Raw genomic sequence first — 22,331 nt, forward strand, 5'->3', positions numbered from 1 at the left:
TCTAATCAGAGGTTAATATGCTTTTTGGTGGAAAAACAAAATAGGACTAGGAACATGTACAGTGCAGATATGGTTCACTGGGTTCAGAAATGAACACAGATTACATTCTGGCAGAGAACTGCATTCTACCCTTGTCTTGAGAACCTGAGTGAGGCTTAATTCAAAAAATAACAGACATAATTGTTGTGTTTTTATTTTCCTATTCTTGTTTTTGTTTATGTTGATGGTATTCAAGACAGTAGGACTCCCTAGGCTCCTTCCATTATTGTGGGGGTCTGGGATAGAAACTGACAGAGATGCTTGGTATCAGGGCTGAGTTGGAACAGGGACTCCTCAGCAGCTGAGGGCTTCTCTCTTGCTCTTCTTGCAGGGTTGAGTGGTCCAGGACTTCTTACTCCTTGGAGGCCATCTAGGCCATAAGGTACACCACCCTATTGTTGTAGATATATTCATTCTTATACAAGAAAATGAACTTTATGAAGTTGACATCAAGAGCAATGCCAGCCCCAGCATCAAAGGTGGAAGAATGGGCGTCACTATTAAAGTTGCAGGAGACAACCTGATCATCAGTGTAGCCCAGGATGCCTGTTAGTGGGCCCTCAGATGCCTACTTCACCACCTTCTTGATGTCATCATACTGGGCAGCTTTCTCCAGGTGGCATGTCAGATCCAGGATGGAAACATTGACTCTAGGTACATGGAAGGCAATGCTTGATCTTACCATTCAGGTCTAGGATGCCCTTGCTCACTGCCTTGGCAGCACCAGTAGGTGCAAGGGTGATATTCAGGGCAGTCCCATGTCTATTATGCCATAGCTTTCCAGAGGGGCCATCCACAGTTTTCTGTGTGGCAGTGATGGCCTGGACAGTGGTCATGAGCCCTTCTATGATGTCAAAGTTATCATGGATGACCTTGGCCAGGGGGGCTAAGCATTTGGTGATTCAGGAAGCATTGCTGACAATTTTGAATGAGTTGTCATAATTTTCATGGTTCATACCCATCACAAATATGGGTTGATGAGCAGAAGAGGCAGAAATGATAATCCTTTGGGGCCAGCCTTCTAATGGTCTCCAGCCTTCTACATGTTGGTGGCATACTTAGCACCAGTATCAGCCCATTTGATATGAGTGGGTTCTTACTCCTGGAAGATGGTGATGGGCTTCCCGTTGATGACAAGCTTCCCATTCTCAGCCTTGACTGTGCTGTTGAACTTGCCATTGGTAGAGTCATAGTGGAACACATAGACCATGTACATGAGGTAAATAAAGGGGTCATTGATGACAACAATATCCATTTTCCCAGATAATCTAGCAATCCTGGCAACCAGGCACCCAATAGAGCCAAGTCTGTGCACTCTAACCTTCACCGTCGATTCTAATGGATGAGTTTGGCATTGCACGCATGAAAAGATACAGCTGTCTCTGGAACAGGGAGGAGCAGAGAGCAAGAAAGTTGTTTTGACAGAGAAAATTTCATGATAGCAGAACATTCAGTTTATAGAAAGGTTGGTGGTCACTGCTCCTAGTTGGATCAACAGTGAGAAAGAACAGAAAGATATTGGATAGTGAAGAGATGGCTTAGTGGTTGAGTGAGCATGATTATCTTGCAGAAGACTCAGGATAAGTTTCCAAAACCCACATGGTGGCTCAAAACCATCTGTAACTCCAGCTGCTGGTGATGTGATATTCTCTTTTGGCTTCTGTGGGCACCAGGCATGCACGTGACATGCGTATATACATGCAGGCAAAAATTCATATGTATAAAACAAAAATAAATATTTTTATAACAAAAAGAAAGATATGGAAAATGTTCAATTTCAGAAAGAAAGGAACCTGGGGTAACTTAAAACTGCATATAAAGTAGGCGGGAGAAAACAGATGTAATTGTTAATCATACCACTAAAAACAAAATTTCATGCTCCACACTGGGACAATACAAACAGTGCCCTGAGGACAAGGCTCCGCTCAACGAATGTTCCCGTCATAAAAATGCAAATCCAACTGAAATACGAGATCATATTTTCAGCTTTGGAAGAGGTCCCATGTTAACAACTGCCTGGGAAAGTATTTTCTTTAGTTCACATACCAAGAATCTCAGAAGCCACTACCACTATGGGAGCCACCAGGTAGGTGCATCAAGCTGACAGCATCATGGGAGAACATTGTCTACATGACGTTAATGTATCAGGCATGCAAAGCTCAAGGGACAGAGGGTCATAAAGGATTGCACTGAGGTTTGAGAAAGCTGTTACAGCCAGAAAATATGTTATAGGGTTAGACTGCCTGCAAGGAGGACCTGAGAGGCCACTGTGTGAAGTTCTAAATGTAAAACTCAGGATGTTGTGTTCCTGGATGATAGTATGTTCAAGAAGAATGGCTACACGAGAAGAATGGGCACAGCTCAAGAGAGATCTGTGCTGCAGGGGGCAGAGCAGGGATTTTAGAGATGGAACTAAGACTGTGGTGTTGTTCGAGGAGTGTGAGATGGCAGGAAACAAAGGTGGACTGCTATGATTTGAAGTGATTGTTTAGGGGTCCAGTTGACATTGGGTGAAGTTGTGATAGTTAATCTCTGTCAATTTGATGAGATTTAAAATCACCTAGGGGACTCACCTTTAGCTGTGATGGTGAGGATTTTCCCAGAGTGGTTTAAATTAGGATTGAAGACCCATCCTGAATGTGGGCAGCCCCATCCCATGGGCTCAGGTCTTGAACTGGATTAAATGGATAAGAGAAGGGAATGACTGAGAACCAGCATTCCCGTCTTTCTGCGGCCTGACATTGGAATCAATGAGACAAGCCATGCCCATCCTGCTGCCATTCAGTCCCTGCCACAGTTGGAAGATGTCTGCTCAAACCTAACCAAGACAAACCCCTTCTTCCTTAAGTTACTTTTACCAGGTATTTTGTCAAACAATGAGAAAATAACAAATGCAATCTGCTTCTTTTTTTAAAAAATGTTATAATTTCATTTAGATACATTTGTTTGTCTTTAGGAGATATGATGAGGTATTTTTACTTATATCAAGCCAACAAACATTCTTTAGGGTAAGAGCATTGTAATTCTCCTTTGTGTAGAACACATTGTGATTAATTATATTTACTCTGCCGTACTATGAAAACGCAGCTCTTATTCTTCCTTAACTACCAGCCAGCATTTCCTTAATCCCCAAGCAGTCCCAATATCCCCATCTTCTGCCTTCCTCGGTTTCTAATGACCATAAGTATATTCAGCATTCATGAATTTAATATTTTAGACTTCTACCTTTGTTTCCTCTTGCTTGGCTTATGCCAGCTAAGACAATGCTCGCCAGGTCCATGCATGTTCATACATAGATATTTTCTTTCCAAAAGCCATATTTCCGAAGGAATTTAAAACATGCCATCTGAAAACTAATAAAAAGGCATGTTAAAGTTTGGAGCTGAGACAAAAGGATGGACCATCTAGAGACTGCCATATCCAGGGATCCATCCCATAATCAGCCTCCAAACGATGACACCATTGCATACACTAGCAAGGTTTTGCTGAAAGGACCCTGATATAGCTGTCTCTTGTGAGGCTATGCCAGGACCTAGCAAACACAGAAGTGGATGCTCACAGTCAGCTATTGGATGGATCACAGGGCTCCCAATGGATGAGCTAGAGAAAGTACCCAAGGAGCTAAAGGGATCTGCAACCCTATAGGTGGAAAAACATTATGAACTAACCAGTACCCCGAAGCTCTTGACTCTAGCTACATATGTATCAAAAGATGACCTAGTCGGCCATCAGTGGAAAGAGAGGCCCATTGGACACGCAAACTTTATATGCCCCAGTACAGGGGAACGCCAGGGCCAAAAAAAATGGGAATGAGTGGGTAGGGAAGTTGGGGGGAGGGTATGGGGGACTTTTGGGATAGCATTGGAAATGTAATTGAGGAAAATACCTAATAAAAATATTTTAAAAATAAAAGGCATGTTGATTATTTCAAGCTAACATCACTTGAGGAGCCTCACTAAGCTTCTTCCACTCCAGTGTGGAGGTCGCCATCAGCTCCTGGTCTCCAGGCCTCCATCTTCGTGAGACTGCACTGTGCACCCACCATGAGTCTTGACATCCAATGTGAGCATCTGAGTGATGCCCGGTGGACAGAGCTCCTTCCTCTGATTCAGTAATACCAAGTGGTCAGGCTGGATGACCATGGCCTCACTCAAGTGCGATGCAAAGACCAGCGATCCAGGCCAACCCTGCCCCGACAGAGCTCAGCCTTCGCACCAATGAACTGGGTGACGCTGGTGTGGGTCTGGTGCTGCAGGACCTGCAGAGTCCCATTTGTAAGATACAGAAGCTGAGCCTTCAGAACTGCAGCTTGATGGAGCCTGGCTGTGGGGTCCCGCCTGTCCTGTCGCGCTCTTTGTCTACCCTGCGTGAGCTACATCTCAATGACAACTCTTTGGGGAATGCAGGCCTGAAGCTGCTCTGTGGAAGACTTCGGGACCCCTGTGCCATCTTCGGAAGCTTCAGTTGGCATAATGTAACCTCACAGCTACCAGCTGCGAGCCCCTGGATTCAGGGTTCAGGGTGAAACCTGACTTTAAGGAGCTAGTATTGAGCAACAATGACCTTCATGAAGCTGGTGTCCATATTCTGTGCCAGGGCCTGATGGTCTCTGCCTGTCAACTGGAGTCACTCAAGCTGGAGAACTGTGGTATCACATCAGCCAGCTGCAAGGATCTGTGAGATGTCGTGGCCTCCAACGCCTCGCTGCAGGAACTGGACTTGGACAGCAACAATCTGGGTAATGTAGGCATTGCAGCACTGTGCCCGGGACTGCTGCTTCCCAGCTGTAAGCTCAGGACTCTGTTGCTTTGGGAGTGTGATGTCACTGCAGAGGGCTTCAAGGACCTGTGCTGTTTCCTCAGGGCCAAGCAGAGCCTGAAGGAACTCAACCTAGCTGCCAATGAGCTGAAGGATTAGGGGGCCCGGCTGCTGTGTGAGAGCCTATTAGAGCCTGGCTATCATCTAGAGTCACTGTGGGTAAAGACCTATAGCCTCACAGCTGCCTCTTGTCCCCACTTCTGCTTGGTGTTGACCAAAGACCGTTCTCTGTTGGAGCTGCAAATGAGCAGCAAACCACTGGGAGACTTGGGAGTCCAGGAGCTTTGCACGGCCCTGGGCCAGCCAGACCCAGTGCCGCGTGTGCTTTGGCTGGGAGGCTGGGATATGACATATAGTGGTCGCAGCAGCCTTGCCACTGGCCTGCTGGCCAACTGCAGCCTGAGGGATCTGGACCTCAGTAACAGCTGCATGGGGGGCTCAGGTGTTCTGCAACTGCTGGAGAGCCTCAAACAGCCCAGCTGTGCCCGGCAGCGTGTCCTGTGTGACATTTACTGGGCGGATGAGGTGGAAGACCATCTTCGGGCCCTGGAGGAGGAAAGACCTTCCTAGATGATCATTTCCAGAGATGCGCACCTCTGGACACATCAATCCAGCCCCAGAGGCAGCGAGCAGGATCGCTGGCTCTGAGTGTCCTAGTGTTGACCAGCTGTAAGCATTCTGATCTTACTTCAGGAGAAAACTTTAAGATACTTTATAACTATTAAAACACTTTGTTGGCAAGAAAAGAAAAAAAGAAAGAAATCATTTGAGGAACGTTAAGAAGCAGAGACAGAACCCCTGGGTCTTGCTGTCTAGACAATCTGGGTGAATTGGTGAGTTTCAGAATCATAGTGAGACCCTGTCTGGTGGTAACCTATCAGAATAGGCCATTTGCTTTGCTCTTGCCACCATGCTGTCTTAACATAAAGATTTTCTTGGATATTTTATTTTTGAGTCCTGAGACTTTCTCACCTCCCAGGTCTTTGGTGCATTCTGGAGGGTCCGCCCAACCTCCTATCTCCTGAGGTTGTCTGTTTCCATTCTTTCAGCTGGCCCTCAGGGCTTCAATGCTTTTCCCTCACCCAATACCAGATCAGTTTCCCCTCTCTCCCCACTCCTTCCCTCCACCCACCCTGACTCTCCCTCCCTCCCCACTTGTGATTGCTTTCTTCTCCCTCCCAAGTGGAACTGAGGCGTCCTTACTTGGGCACTTCAGCTTGTTGACCTTTTTGAGTTCTGTGGACTGTATCTTGGGTATTCTGTTGGGAAGGTTGTCTTACACATAATGAGGCTAGAAAATGGCCCCGACAACTACAGAGTAGTAACAGGGGTTGCAATGGACCAAAATAAATAAATTCTTTGAAGCAATCCTCTACTCCTTCTACATCTTCCCTCCAAACATCTCTTAGTAATAGTCCTAGAATTTACTTTCTTAGACCTGACAGCTACTTATTCTGTCAAATATTCACAGATTTATTATGACTAGCCTAGAAAGTTTGGTTATCAACTCTGTAACAAATGGGCCACTGGTTATCACCCAGTTTGTTCACTAGTACAAAGACTTGAACAACCAGAAGTCAGAAGATCACACAGTAAAGAAAGAGAAAGCACTGGCTTTATTCCTCCGAGATCAGAAAAGTCTAAGGCTGGAAGAAGTTAACTGAATGCTGCCTTGGGTACTTTATAAGACTCCTGGGTACTCCCCTTCCTTAATGGCTGTTTAGATATCAGCCTGGTGCCTTCCCAGGGATCCTTCTCCCAATGTGTTCTGGGAAGAAGAAACTTATATCCCGGGAAGGCTGCCATTGCTTTCTCTCTCTACCTACCTATGTTCATATAGCCCCCCTTCACCTGTACTTCACTCGTTAAGATTGTTATGTACAAGAAAATTAATTAAATGTGTGTGCTCTCTTCTAATTCACTCTGATATTAGATCCACCCCAAAACACTGTATATGAACTAAGGGGAGGAGTAGACAGGATCTCTCTGTGTTTTTCCTTTCTCTTCCCTGGTTACATTCTTCTAATGATAGAAAGCTCTCCTCATCAAGAGCAGAGTTAGCACTGTAGCAGTGATGACTAACTTGATATAGAATCTAAGACACAAGGCCTTATGTGTTTCTTCCACATGATTATTACTAAGTAGAATGAGGTTAATGCAAATGTATTTATGAATTTTTCATGTGTGAAGAATATGAAATTTTTGAAAGCTGATTACTCATTACAATTTTTTAAACTGTATTCAGTGGCATAATAGAAATTCTGTCACCATGTCAACCAGCTTTCGAACTATCCCTTGACCAGATAAAACAAGTGGTTTGCATGGAAACCAGGTTGTCAAGTGTAATTGATATAGATTTATAGATTATTTGACATTTTTTAAAAAGCCAATTGAAGTACATACGTTTTTACTTTAGCATAAAAGTATAAAGTGACATATTCCTGTGAAATATCATATGGAAAACTCCCAGAATAAATACAAATATATAATACATGTCAGAGAACATTGTAAAGAAGAATTTCATATCGTTTACTAGACCTTATGGCATTACATGGTCATGACTTCCAATCTTTTCACCAGGATTCAAAATGAACTTTTCAATAGACCAATTTGTGACTAGACTTGGATATTCAAACAGTCCGCTCTCAATAACTGGTGGACAAAGTGAGAAGAAAATCAATAAAGACTGATGTGCCACAGGTAGGGGCTGGTGGGGAAGTAGGTTAGGATAAAGGAATAAAGGAAGTGATGTACCAAGTAGGATATTTATTAGGGCTGCATAAGAAAGAACTAACAAGGAGGATACGCTTAATGAAGGTCGCAAACAGATTGCTAAGCAGGCAAGTTGAAAACTGAACAGGGAATCCAGTCAACATATCAAGCAATGCCGACCTCCTTGCTTCTGCCTTGGTAGAGTGGCACCTAAAGTTGCTTCTTCACACACTGCTTGTTTTTACTCTTCTTTTTTAAAAGATGTTTTATTTTATGTGCATGAACGTTTCACCTGCATATGTGTATGTGCATCGTGTGCATGCCTGGTGCTTGCAGAGGCCAGATGAGAGTGATGGATCTCCTGAAACTGGCACTATAGATGGTAGTGAGCTGCCCTGTGGGTACTGGGTACCTAACTGAGACTACCATCATATTAATACTTTCTGCATGAATAAATTATGCTGTTCATATAAATCAGTATGCATCATAAACTTCTGTCTGTATAATTATAGTTGAAAATATAAGAAATAGATGGGCTTCCTACACAATCATGAGGAGCTGAGCTTAGGTCCCCATAACTCACGTAAAAAGCATGATATTGTGGCATATCCCTGTGGTTCCAGTGCTATAGAAGCAGAAACAGGAGGATTCCTCGGTATTCCTATCCAGCCAGTGATATTGGTGAGCTTCAGAATCATAATGAGACTCTGTCTCAAAAATTAAGGTAGATAGGAATAAAGGAAGACACCCATTTTCATTGTCTAGCCTTCATCCTTATCTGCACATACATGTATGCACAGTGATCAAACATAATGCACACACAAACACATATACTCCCATACACACAAAATAAATGAAATATCTAATTAAAACTAGTATTTCTCTTCTTGAAAACCATCCATAAGCAACATGGAGGAAAAATAACCAGGAATCTAAACTACATTTTCAGTAATATCAGATCTATGGAACCCAAACTATAAGATATGAAGAAGAGCTACTAAACACAAAGAAAGCCAGACCTAGGGTAGCCATCCTCCTGGCCAGAGAAAGACTACACAAGTTAAGTTTTTTAAGTGAGTCATCACTTAGACTGGTTCTGTTCTCTGTGGAATTTGCTTTGTTATCATAAATACTTCTACAATTACTATTATTGCACACAAAGAGATATACAAACACATATGCATGTATATATACTTAGGCACATATTCATTGGACCTAATGAGTACAGTTCGTGTTGTACACATGTGCATGAGTTTTCTAATGACCACTAGGACATGGGCAATCTGTCAGCGAGCTCATTCCTGGAGAAAACTGATTCTTCCTTCAGCAGCCATTAACTGTAGCTCTTCCACTGGCATAAGGACTTGTGAACATTTCCCCTACCATGTTAGCATGTTGAGTGGTGAGATCTTGTGCAAGTCTTATGCAGGCAAAAACAGAGTTTATGGTGCAACCTCTGTTATGTCCAGAAGATATTTCAGGGCAGTCTTCCTGGTCCTCTGGCTCTTACAGTCTTTCTTCCCCTTCTTTCATTTTATGCTTTGAGCCTTAGGTACAGGTATTATATTATAGATGTCCCACTTGAGGGTAAACAACCACGGTGTTATATCTTCTGCAAAAATAAAGCTTGATTGATGAAGAATGAGAGATTCACTTATCTGTGGTATAAGAATACACATTTAGAAGACAGTTGAATGCTTGTAGATTTATCATAACGGCAGTTGTAGGATCTTCTTTAGGGTTTATAATCACTCCAGCCACAGGTTTGTGGCTGACTTTATAGTCCCAGGTGTGAGCTATCACCTTCTGAGTGGAAGCAAAGTCCAACCAGATAGCTGTTTGTTACTCCTAACACGTTAGTGCCGCTCATGCGCCACTGGGCATATTTTATGATTATAAAAACCTTAAAGTAAATTAGCATTTCAAAAGATTCAGGATGACATGCTGATACAATATCATATTAGTAAATATAATCATTGTCAGTAGTACTGAAAACTAATTTTACGATCATATGGTTTATCCCAATGTATAATACTGAGTTGACATGTTTATCATCTTATTAGAAAATTAACATATTGAAAATACCTACAACACCAGACCCATTTTGTAAAATCATCTAAACGATTTGTCTCCAAGCACAACATAAAGAGGAGAAAAGTCAAACAACTGAAGAGTAGCAATTAGAAAAATGTGAAATTTGGGGACACAAGCTGCATGCTAGAGAAATATTCAAAGGAGTTTGGAGAGATGGCTCAGCATTTGCCACCTTATCAGCACCCACACAAGGCTCCCCATACACCTGTGACTCTAGGGATCCAGGGTATCTCCTTCTGGACTCTGCAGGCACAGACACACATATGGTGCACACACACACACACACACACACACACACACAAATCTAAAAAGAAAAACATTAAAATTTATTATTTAAATTTTTGCAAAGCAAAAAATGTGAGGTTTGTAGGATGAAACCTTCTCCAAGTACAATTTCACTTTGCCATTGTCTGCTTAGATATGTCAAGGGAAAATCCATGGCTTTTCTACTTTGGTGAGAGAAAGAAGAAAAGAGCATCAGCCTCTCCAGTTATATCTTTGTCTACTTCAATCGCAACTAAAATTGTCAAGCTAAGTGCATATTCCTGTGAGCTCCAGGAAGTCCGTGATCGCGCTTCTTTTAATCATTTCAATGTACTAGAAGCCTTATGTTTCAGTTCTAATTCAAAGAACGCTTTTAACTTTAAATGGCTTCCTGAATTATTTCTGAAGGAAAGGTTATATTTCTGAAACTTTTCTATTGAAGAATCGGTGTCTAAAGTATAACGGGTATAAGTTATTGGGAATATCTTAAAAAGGCATGTTAATCCATCAACCACTGTACTAAAGATCCTCTGATAATTGTGGAGAGCCGTGCCGTGAGCAATCGCCATTATAAGATGGCTCTGGCTTCCACTGCACTTAACTAGTAAACAAGCCTTATACACAGGTGCGAGAGTGAATTCACGCCCAGTCACTGCTCATCTCGGAGCGTAGTAATGGGGTGATGGGCGAGCAACTAATCAGGTGCTGTCATGCCACATCAGGTGCTGAAATGTCAAGCTGCGGGCTATATAAGCAGCGCCATTTTCTGGGTTCGGGGTCTTCCTGAGAAGTAAGCAATAAAAGCTTTTGCCACAGAAGATTCCGGTTGTCCTGAGTGTGTTCTTGCCAGCGGGGACAAAAGCTCGGGATAGATAATGTGCTCAAGAATACCTTTGTTGGTCATCCTCAAATACCCCTAACATTGAATGAGTAGTTTATGAATTATACTTGGTCCTCTATTATTCATGCATGGCTATTTCTAATATGATCATTGCTGACATTAACATTTCACATACATTTTTTACCTACATGGGTATACTTATAAAGCACTATGACAGAAATGTGTTGTTCAAAAGGTACATACATACATAAGTGTTATCAACACATTAAATGTTGTGAAATAATTATAGAAGATACAAACTGGACCCATGAATTAGTATCAGAAAAATGTTCTTTGTTTCAAAATTCTAACTGACATAATTTAACTTTTACTTCATTTTGTACTTTAAATATTTGGAGAGTCTGTTCCTTTCTTTTAACTTGTAATTTGCCTGAACTATCCTTCTTTAACTCCAAAGTGGTCATGCCCCAATTTTCCACACTTCTGTTCATCTTTTGTCTTCCTCAGAGAAGGAGGATGTGAAGATCTGGGAGAAAAAGAAGTCAAGAGAAGTAACGAAAAAGAAGGGTGTATAAAAAAAGCCATATAGACACACACTAACTGGTACGTCAGTAAAATTAGAGATGGAAAGATGTCGCAGCAGTCAAATGCACTGACTATTCTCCTAGAGAACCCAGGCTTGGTTTTCAACCTCTATATGGTGGCCCACAATAGTCTATAACTCTACTACCAAGGGACTTGACACCATTTTCTGGCCTTATTGGGCACCAGGCATGCACATGGTGCACAGTCAGGTATGCAGTCAAAATACTCACATACAAATAAAATAATAAAATAAATATGATTATGATACTCCACTTGTGGATATTTTTGTGATTTTCAATACAGTCCTAACCATAACAACCCTATCTTTTCGTCCAAGAGTCATGATAATCAATTTTATATATTATTTAATTGCAATATTTACATTTGTGTGTGTTAATTATAAAAGTATAAATATTGCTTTTGCAATATTTATCTGAAATTCATGGCTTTACTATATTTATTAAGGCTAAAAATACACGCAGAAGAAACATTGTACAAAGTTACCTAAGTTTTAACGTATATTAAACATCATCAATAGACATATCACTATGGTGGTTATGATACTTTTAGTTCTTTTCCTTGTTGTTGTTTGTTTGTTTATTTATCTCTTGATATAGAAATCATGTGGCCCTGACTGACCTCCAACTCACTGTATAGTCAAGGGTGGTTTTCTGCTCCTTATTTTTCTGCCTCTACATCCTAAGAGCTGAATGACAGTTGTGAGCCACCACACCCAGGGAGACACTTTACTGTTTCATTGTATTTCCTAGACTATGGCGGTGTATAAATGGCAATCGTAATGGACGTTCTTATTTACTTCCCAACTTCAGCATAGGATGTTAGCATTTTGCATGTAGAATGATCATTGTTATTTGCCTGTGATAAAACATATGCCCAGTTCTTTCCAATGCCGTTCAGCTGAGTTTTATTAAAAATTTAATTGTATTCCTAATTCATTTCAGCATCCACTGCTTTGACATAGCTGTTCTTTTAGTTGATAACACGATGAGCTGATTGCTCTTTGGTATCCAACACCGTTTGCCCTTTTTGCTGTATTGAGCACTTGAGTTATTTTACAGTAATTTTACTTCGGGGAAAAAAATCAGTGCATTGTCTTTGCTCATGTTTTAGTTATAGTTTGCCATCAAGTGTCATAAGATGTGTTGTGATTGTCTTCATTGGCCTCCTTTTACAGTCAACAATATGCTGATCTCATTTAACACTGGTGTTATCTTTCATTGTATGATATGGGAAAGCTGTAAATTCCTTTTGAGGTTCTAAGGTTTTAAATAGTTGTGAGATTTCTACTACAATTATTGGTGAGCCTTATACTAGTTTGGCTATTATGTTCTAATAACTTTCTTTATTCTTTAAAAAAATAATGATTATTGTATATGTGTATGGCTTGCGTGTGCAGGGTGGGGGTGATTTGTGTGTGCCTTCCAACAGCAGCAGGCATAGCTTCGAACTAAATCCTTAATTAAGACTTAAGCTTGAGCATAGTTGCACCCACAAGTCAGTCGTCAGAAGACACTGCAGAGAACCAGATAATACCGAGAGACGACAAATCTATGTGCTTTAAATGAGTACCGTTGCAAGGCTACAGCATCAACTAATACAATTAATTAAGCTTTCTTCTCTCATGAGTAACAGGTGCCTCCTTCATTGTCTGCTTTGGGGAATATATAGAACAAAATAGTCCGTTTTTTTAAATGTTCTGTGGAACATTGAAAACCATGCTTTCAACATACCAAGCTCAGACTATGCCAATTAAATCTAGTGCGTCTATTGCTCAGTTTCTCTTATAAATACATGTGGCGTGGAGGCTTAGCTACTGAATATATGTTTGCCTTTGGGACACTAACAGCTTATCTGTGTCTTGTATGTAAAGTATGAGTAATGACTATCTAGAAAACAGGATAGAGGATAGGCAAGTTTATCTAGTTTCCTACCCATGACAGGCACTCAAATGTAGCAACTATCATTATAATCATTATTTCCCACAATAATAAAAGGCCACTCAGAAATGTTCAGTTCATATAAAAGAGAAGCATAGGCATTTGGAAAATTTGTGCAGGTAAGAATAAAGGCCTGGATTAAAGCAGGTATCTAAAGGACTGTATATCGAGTGTGTGTGTGTGTGTGTGTGTGTGTGTGTGTGTGTGGATGTTTAAATTCTGTGAATGGTGTATTTAGTCCCTTCACATGATGTAGGGTGGCGATGGCCATGAGAACAGATGGAGAACAGAGAAGGTGTCCACAATGTCCTTTCTAATCACTCTCCACTTTATTGTTTCCAGACAAGGTCTCTCACCGAACTGGAAACTTGGCCCCTGTGCTTTGGTTACCTCATCTACAAGCTCTTGCGATCACTTACTTCTGCTCTCAGTATGTACATGGAGATATGAGGTGTTAGACATGTGCAGCCAGGCCTGGCTTACTTTTCAACATGAGGATTCGGACTCGGGTCCTCATAATTACACAGCAAGTGTTTACCCACAGGGCCATTCCTTTCAGTCACTCACAGAACTGTGTGGGGAAAAAAAAACCTTAAAAACTGATGTGAAACCCTTAGCTATTTCATACATTTACCACAATGTGATATAAGTCATAGATCTTAGGAAGTTTGATGGTGTCACCAAAAGAAATATTTCCCAACCAAACAGGCTTTTCCAAGTCCAAAGCAGAGGTAAACATGGACGACATATAAAACACAAAATAGACTCACACTGGTGACAGTATTTTATGTCTTTGAGGATGCCATGAGGATATTTTGAAAACAAAATTTATATATGTCTGTCTGCCTGTGGCAATTCACAATGTACAGTTTACAACATGATAGTACAATGTTCAACTTGTGCTTATATGTTCACATATAATTTATATTATTTCTGATGATGAATAACTATGATGTGACTGATGAAAACATGAGATTCTTCCTATCCACACTGCTAGGACTTTCAGTGAACTCAAACACCAAATGTCCAGGCCCTGTGGATGTAGCGGGTACAGAGCGGCAGCAGAGAATTTGCTGATTCGCCCAAGTCCACCACCAGCCCTAGCAATCAAGCATTATGAATGTTAAAGCTCAGCACTTTTACGCTAGTGTGGTAGCACTGTCCTTTAACGCCAGCATACTTCTGGGAAATCAGGCAAGAGAATCTCAAGCTCAAAGCCAGTGGGTGTATAACACACTAAGACCCTGTCAAAAGGAAGGGTTTTTCTTTCCTATCTTTACCTCATCCCTGATTTTTTTCTGTCTTATTTTCTCACTTAAAGAGGAATGATCTGAAAGAGATCTAGTCCCCCTTATCAGTGACAAACTCCAAGACGTGCAATGGTGCTTGAAGCTCCAGATAGTACCATGTCTTATACACATTTTGCCCTTGTATAATATGCCTGCTAAGGCATAACTTAAAAGCCATGCACAGTAAGAATCAATAATAACTAATGATAATATAGAACAATTATAACAACAACCTATACTAAAATGTACGAATTGCTTCATAGTTGAAATTTTTCAGGCAATGCTAGGCTATGAAGTAGCTAACAACTTGGACAGGAAAACCACAGAGAAGGGAGCATGTGTGTTGGTATGTGTGTATACATGGGAACATTAGCAGTGATATGCTCACATGAGAAATTCATAAGGAGATATTCTCTACCCTCAGTAACAGTTATGACAATCTAAAACCCATAAAACATTTGACTCTTCTTCCTTTCATAACTTCATATGCTTTTTCTGTTTTATAAAAGATCAAGACTCTCTGCGTCTAAGTTAGTAAAATCATTTTCATTTATCACTTCGGTAACTGCGTAAATTTTTATTTTACCTATGGGGACCAAAGTTGGATTACTTTTCTAAAAGTCTCCAAGTCTCAATTATTGCTCATGTCTTCAACTCTTGGAGATTCTACAGCCATAGCAGCAACCTCAGAGAGCCCATGGCCAAAATCATACAGAACATGATGAATAATGTTGAATGTGTACAACACTATTGAAACCCTCAAATTGAGACAAACGTTGTCATGGCAAAACTATGCCTTTCCTTATTTTTCTAACAGTTGAGATACTCACATTAAAACAAAATTTAAAGAATTCTGAAAATAAGTTATTAAAAAAATAAAGCAAAAATAACATTCTGAGAGGCTTATGATATGTTTATAAGATAATAGCAATAGCAAAAGGAGCCAGTGCTTCAGTCCTTTTGTTCTTCAAATTCTTTTATAGCCATATCACTAGGAATAATTAGGTCATATACACAAACATAAAAACCAAGATTAAACAAAGTCACAAGTGACATCAGAGAAAAATTATAATAGTTAAGTTTTGTAGCATAAAAGTGATATCCAGAAGATGTCTCAACCGGTAAGAAGGACACATGCTCCACTATGTTCATAGCAGCCTTGTTTATAATAGCCAGAAGCTGGAAAGAACCCAGATGTCCCTCAACAGAGGAATGGATACAGAAAATGTGGTACATTTACACAATGGAATACTACTCAGCTATTAAAAAATGAATTTATGAAATTCCTAGGCAAATGGATGGACCTGGAGGGTATCATCCTGAGTGAGGTAACCCAATCACAAAGGAACTCACACAATATGTACTCACTGATAAGTGGATATTAGCCCAGAAACTTAGGATACCCACATATAAGATACAACTTGCCAAACGCATGAAATTCAAGAAGAACGAAGACCAAAGTGTGGACACTTTACCCTTTCTTAGAAATGGGAACAAAACACCCATGGAAGGAGTTACAGAGACAAAATTTGGAGCTTTGACGAAAGGATGGACCATCTAGTGATTGCCATATGCAGGGATCCATCCCATAATCAGCTTCCAAATGCTGACACCATTGCATACACTAGCAAGATTTTGCTGAAAGTACCCAGATATAGCTCTCTCTTGTGAGACTATGCCGGGGCTTAGCAAACACAGAAGTGGATGATCACAGTCAGCTATTGGATGGGTCACACAGCCCCCAATGGAGGAGCTAGAGAAATTACCCAAGGAGCTAAAGGAAACTGCAACCCTATAGGTGGAACAACAATATGAACTAACCAGTACCCTGGAGCTCTTGTCTCTAGCTGCATATGTATCAAAAGATGGCCTAGTCGGCCATCACTGCAAAGAGAGGCCCATTGGACTTGAAAACTTTATATGCCCCAGTACAGGGGAACGCCAGGGCCAAAAAGGGCGAGTGGGTGGGTAGGGGATTGGGGGGGTGGGTATGGGGGACCTTTGGGATAGCATTGAAAATGTAAGCGAGGAAAATACCTAATTAAAAAAATCAGGAAAAAAAAGGAAAAAAAAGTGATTGATATAAGTTACTAACTCTGGAATTAGAGCTGAAAAAAAATCATGTTTACGTTACTTCTTTTTCTGTTGGGTCTTTCTTTATTGCGAAGCCCACACCTAATATTCTGAAATCACTGTGTTACTTCCCACATAAACAGCGTTGTTTCTGATCTCTGACACCCTGGAGGGATTCAGTACAGTCTTCTGGTACTGTGAGCAGACATGGTTCATGTGTGTTCTATGTTCCACACCTTCATTTTCTCATGAGTACCTCTGGACTCTGCATGTGGGACTTTCACATGTGAAGGGCTGCGTAGGTAGGACCATGACATTGCTAAATTATAGTATTTTTTCCACACCACCCTCTCATTCTTCAGTAGAGATAAGAATTGCCTGTTGCCTACGGTTAAATGATACCCACTTATTTCATCTTATTAGATGGCTTTTCACACACAAAATTCAAAGTCAAATATGATAACACCAAAGTTGAATGGTAAGGTAGGAAACTATGAATAATAATTAATCAAGGGCAAATTGGTAGCAAGTAACTAATTACTCATGTTAGTGGACAACCAGTCTTAAAGACCACAAGAAAGTCTTTTTTTCCTTCATACACTAAATACAGGGCAACTCATGTCCAGTCTCAGAAGTGCTTAGGAATTTCTTTCCAAGAGCAATGACTCAGTTCTCCAGTGGGCATCAGTCACGGTGTAATTTAATTTACTTCTGACACTCTTTAACTGCAGACAGTGTCCTATCCCAAGGGTTAACACTCTCGCAGGATTGGCCCTAAAGTCAGAGTCATATACCCCAATTTGGAACCTGTGCTTCTGACCAATAGGTTATAGATGGCATTCCCAGGATCCTCTTTGGGGGCTTACTTTAATTTACTAGAGTAGCTCAAAGAACTCAGGGAAATATATATATCAAACAAAGCAGCTGAGGTCAGAGACAAGAGGATATAGAGCAAGCAGGGTGGGAAGCGACATTCATGTTCCAGGACCTTTCACCTCTGACTACTCACTGTTCAGCCAACACTGTCCCTTTAAGTTTTTATGCAGACTTCACAACATTAGGAATGAATGGTTCACCTTAACCTTCAACCCTGCTTCCATTACTTAGAGGTCATGGAATGGGAGTCAAAATCCCTGATCTCTGACTAGTAACCTTTCTAATTACCAGCCCCTAACAGGAAACAAGGGGCTTCCTCCCACCAGTAATCTTATTAGCACACAAAGACACTCATCACTGGAGATATTGAAGGTTTTAGGAGCTGCTTACTGACACAAGAGGCAGAGAATATGTATATGTGTGGACTTGTGTCTGTGTGTGCCTTATGTTCAATATCACAGATGTCATGTGACTAATGTTTGAACCCTGCCTATCTCAATATCCTTAACTATACTGCTATGGCTTCAATATGAAATGTCTCCCCACAAATGCGTATTTGTGGGAGGGGGGATTTTCCACTGCTATGGAACTATTTTTGGATACTCTAGCAACTTTAGGAGATGGATGTATTAGAGGAAGTGGGCTACTGGAAGTAAGTCCTTGGGTATGTCTCATGCATGGAACTTTTATTGCTTCCTGGTCATCAGGAGCTGAATGGCTCTCCTCCACTATATATCACCACAGTTTTTTTCCTAAGAATTTATCACCAAACTACCAGAGACAGAACTCTCTGAAACTGATAGGAGAAATGTAAGAGGTAAAAGGAATGAAAGGCTTTTCCCTAGAGCCAGCTGCATCTTAGATACTATCTGTGATTTATCAATATCTATGTCAGCTTATTCTGGAAAAAAAATTGGCAGGATCTGGAATAATAACATGATTTTTTAAAATGTAGATAGCTTCTTATTTTGGGGGAATCTCTTGGTGACATATAAAATACTATAGTATAAAATCAAGGATGATCAAGACTGTTTATCTGAATGATCCTTTCCACATGGCTAATATCCCTTTGACATAGGGAACATGTCTCTACATTCCTAGACAATGCTGGAGACCTGAAATAAGGAGAAAACTCTGTTATAGAACTAAAGAAGGCTAGCCCAAATCCAAGCATAAAAAAATATGGTACATGCAAGATTCTGCTATGAAAATGGGAGGAATAACTATCCCCATAATGTTATATCTTTACATGCCCTGAAAGACCCTCCCTCATCACAGTGGCTCACAGACTCACCACTAAGCTTGCTTGTCTCTCATTATATCATAGAAAGCATAAACTTCTCCTTTATCCCCTCTTTCAATCTTCTCAGGACACCTGCCAAAATGTTAAGCCCTTCTATATCCCTGGCTCCTCAGCATAGAGATGAGATCACAGATCACCTGAGCCCACCACCTTTTTAGACTATGAGCTTGAAAATGATAGTTCTTCCTTTCTTCTCTCTTTGTCTCTTCCCCCCCCCCAGCAGCTGCCATGATCTTGCCTGTACTATTTGTACTACTGTGCTCTCACTCTCTTTGATTGCAAGTTTTCAGTTTCCTTCTGAGTCCATTTTTAAATGGGTTCATCAATGAGACTTAGAACATATAAAAAGACAGCCTCTAAGTGACAGAACATTGAGCCAAAATAATTTTTTCCTTCCAATGACTTCATTTGGGTTTGTTTTCTGAAGGTCAGCCATTGCTAATCACACTCCCAAAGAACTTGAAACAAGGAAAATGAGGTGACAGGAGCACATGGAAAGGCAGTTCACGTGTTCTTGTTATTAGATTTTTCTATTTCTTCCAGCATATTTTGATATTTTTTTCTATAGTGTGTAGAATGGAACTGAATACTGATACTTGTCTCCTTTAAATGTTTTGGTAATTTAGAACTCAGCCCTTCGTTAGTTTCAATCCCTTTCATGTTGTATTCTTTCAAATATTTTCATCTGTGCAAAGAGGCCATCTTTCTAAGAACAGTGCATCCTTAGGTTTGTGGCAATACATGAGATTAACCAATACAAGTGTTCATGATGAATTTGCCATTGGCCGTGACATTTCAGCCTTAACATTTTAACTATGAACTTTCAATGGACAAGGACGTTTTTCAAGAACTAAAGCTGAAAAAGGAATGCATCCATCATTAACTTGAAGCTACTTTTAAAATCTGAGGAGAAAAAAAAGAAGTCGTTTCAAGTTTCAAGTCAAGAATACAGGCATTAAATGTAGATGGGAGAAATCTCATCCATATTACATACATACACACACACACACATACACACACACACAATATATATATATATATGTAATATATATATATATATTACATATATAATCACAAACTACTATATTATATATATATATATAATTAAAGAAGAGGTTATTAGTTTGAATAGTGGTGGTAGGGACATGGGAGGAGTTGGAAGTGAAAGAATGATGTAAAAGGAGAAAAACGAGAAAGAATGATGTAAAATCAGTTCTTACATGAAATTGTCAGAAACTTTCAAATAAAAAATAAAACCAAAAACTTCATAAGAGAAATTTTTAACTCCAAAGATATTTTCCTTGAAGAGAAAGCATTTTAAGATTAAAAAAGAAATTTTCCTTGAGTATCTTATAAACATTTTAATTTTCTTTTGTTCCTTTTTTATTAAATATTAAATATTTTCTTTATTTACATTTCATTATCCCCTTTTATTTACATTTCATTATCCCCTTTCCTAGCTTCCCCTCTGAAAACCCCCTATCTCTTTTCCCCTCCCACTGCTCACTAACCCACCCACTTCCACTTCCTGGCCCTGGCAGTCTACTATACTGGGGTATAGAATCTTCACAGAACTAAGAGCCTCTCTTTCCATTGATGACTGACTAGGCCATCCTCTGCTACATATGCAGCTAGAACCATGAGTCCCACCATGTGTTTTCTTTGTTTGGCAGTTTAGTCCCAGGGAGATCTGGGAGTACTGGTTAGTTCATATTGTTGTTCCTCCTATGGGGCTCCAAACCCCTTCAGCTCCCTGGGTACTTTCTCTAGCTCTTTCATTTGGGACCCTGTGCTCCATCCAATGGATGGCTGTGAGCATCCACTTCTGTATTTGTTAGGCCCTAGCAGAGTCAGAAGATGCTCCAACATGTACTAAGTACACATGCTCCACTATGTTCATAGCAGCCTTATTTATAATAGCCAGAAGCTGGAAAGAACCCAGATGTTCCTCAACAGAGGAATGGATACAGAAAATGTGGTACATTTACACAATGGAATACTACTCAGATGTTAAAAACAATGAATTTATGAAATTATTAGACAAATGGATGGATCTGGAGGTTATCCTTCTGAGTGAGGAAACCCAATTACAAAAGAACACACATGATATACACTCACTGATAAGTGGATATTATCCCAGAAGCTTGGAATACCCAAGATACAGCTCAACAAAACACATGAAACTCAAGAAGGTAGACCAAAGTGTAGATAGATACTTCAATTCTTCTTAGAAATGGGAACAAAATACCCATGGAAGGAGTTACAGAAACAAAGTGTGAAGCAGAGGCTGAAGGAATGACCACCCAGAGACTGCCCCACCTGGGGATCCATCCCATAGACAATCACCAAAACCAGACACTATTGTGGATGCCAACATTTTAATTTTCATTGGTAGTTAATAAACTTACTCATGTGAAATTGTATTCAACAAATGTCCCTCGTTTTGATTTTCATTATACATGGTATGTATCAGCTTCACAAAAATAAATGATATTTGGAAATTATTAAAAAATGATCCCCTTGCTTTTCTTAGGTATTTTGACAAAGGTGCACAGAGCTATTATTACAAAGAGTCAATTTGCCATTGTAAGAACTAAAGTTACAGGCTCCTAGAATTATAAACTAGATACATTGTGACCTTGTTCTGATTATCACATTAAGAATAATTGTAACTTCACATGAAGAAAGACTGGGATGGCTTAACTTTGATGAGTGTGGTGGCACTTGTCTACCATCCCAACATTTGGCTAAGGTAGGAGGATCACAAATTCAAGGTCAGTCAGGCAAGGCCAGCCTGGGCTATGTGGTGAGCTCCAAGGCTCTACAATGAGGCCCTATCGCAACTAAACAAGTAAACAAACAAATAATCAATCTCTCAGTACCAATCACTCTGACAATGTAAAGGAAAATGATCATTTTCCCACACTATTTTTCCCTAAAGTATTTTTTTTTCTTTTAAGCAGAAATCTCTTAAGTTTACTCAGACAGAGACTGCCAAGAGTAGGTGAGGTTTTACGTGGGAGAAAGAGTCAGGAAAAGGAACAAAGCCTACAGCTTGGGAATGGGTACCAATTCCCAACTGGCAATCTGGACCCTGAAATAGAGAGGAGCCTAAGGCTGGGACAGAGAAGGGTCAGAAACCAGGAGCAAGTCCTTAAGGCAGCAGTGTCTTCTCCATCAGGCCCCCAGTCCTCTGCATCCTCTCCTACTGTGGCGGGTAGGAGCCACAGAAGCAAGGGAAGCAAGTATTGAGTCAATTCTGTTGAAATGATGACCATATGTGGATAAAGGTAAGAAGATGGACTCCTGTGATTCACAAATACACACAATACTAGAATATCAAAACTCTATCAACTTCCCTTTTGAAAAGTCTCTCAATACACTCAAATTATCTTTCTCTTTCATGCAATGTCGGTGAAAGCCAGATTTGTTTTGTAAACTTATAGGAAACGATACTCATCTGACTTAATAGTCTTTTA

At 40.3% G+C, this 22,331-nt stretch overlaps 2 pseudogenes; one reads left to right on the top strand and one right to left on the bottom strand.

Moving 5' to 3' along the window:
• Positions 215-1,386, bottom strand: Gm8614 (predicted gene 8614; annotated as a pseudogene).
• Gm6942 (predicted gene 6942) lies at positions 3,989-5,598 on the top strand (annotated as a pseudogene).

This window comes from Mus musculus, chromosome 18 (genome assembly GCF_000001635.26).
Source record: "Mus musculus strain C57BL/6J chromosome 18, GRCm38.p6 C57BL/6J".
Classification (NCBI taxonomy): Eukaryota; Metazoa; Chordata; class Mammalia; order Rodentia; family Muridae; genus Mus; species Mus musculus.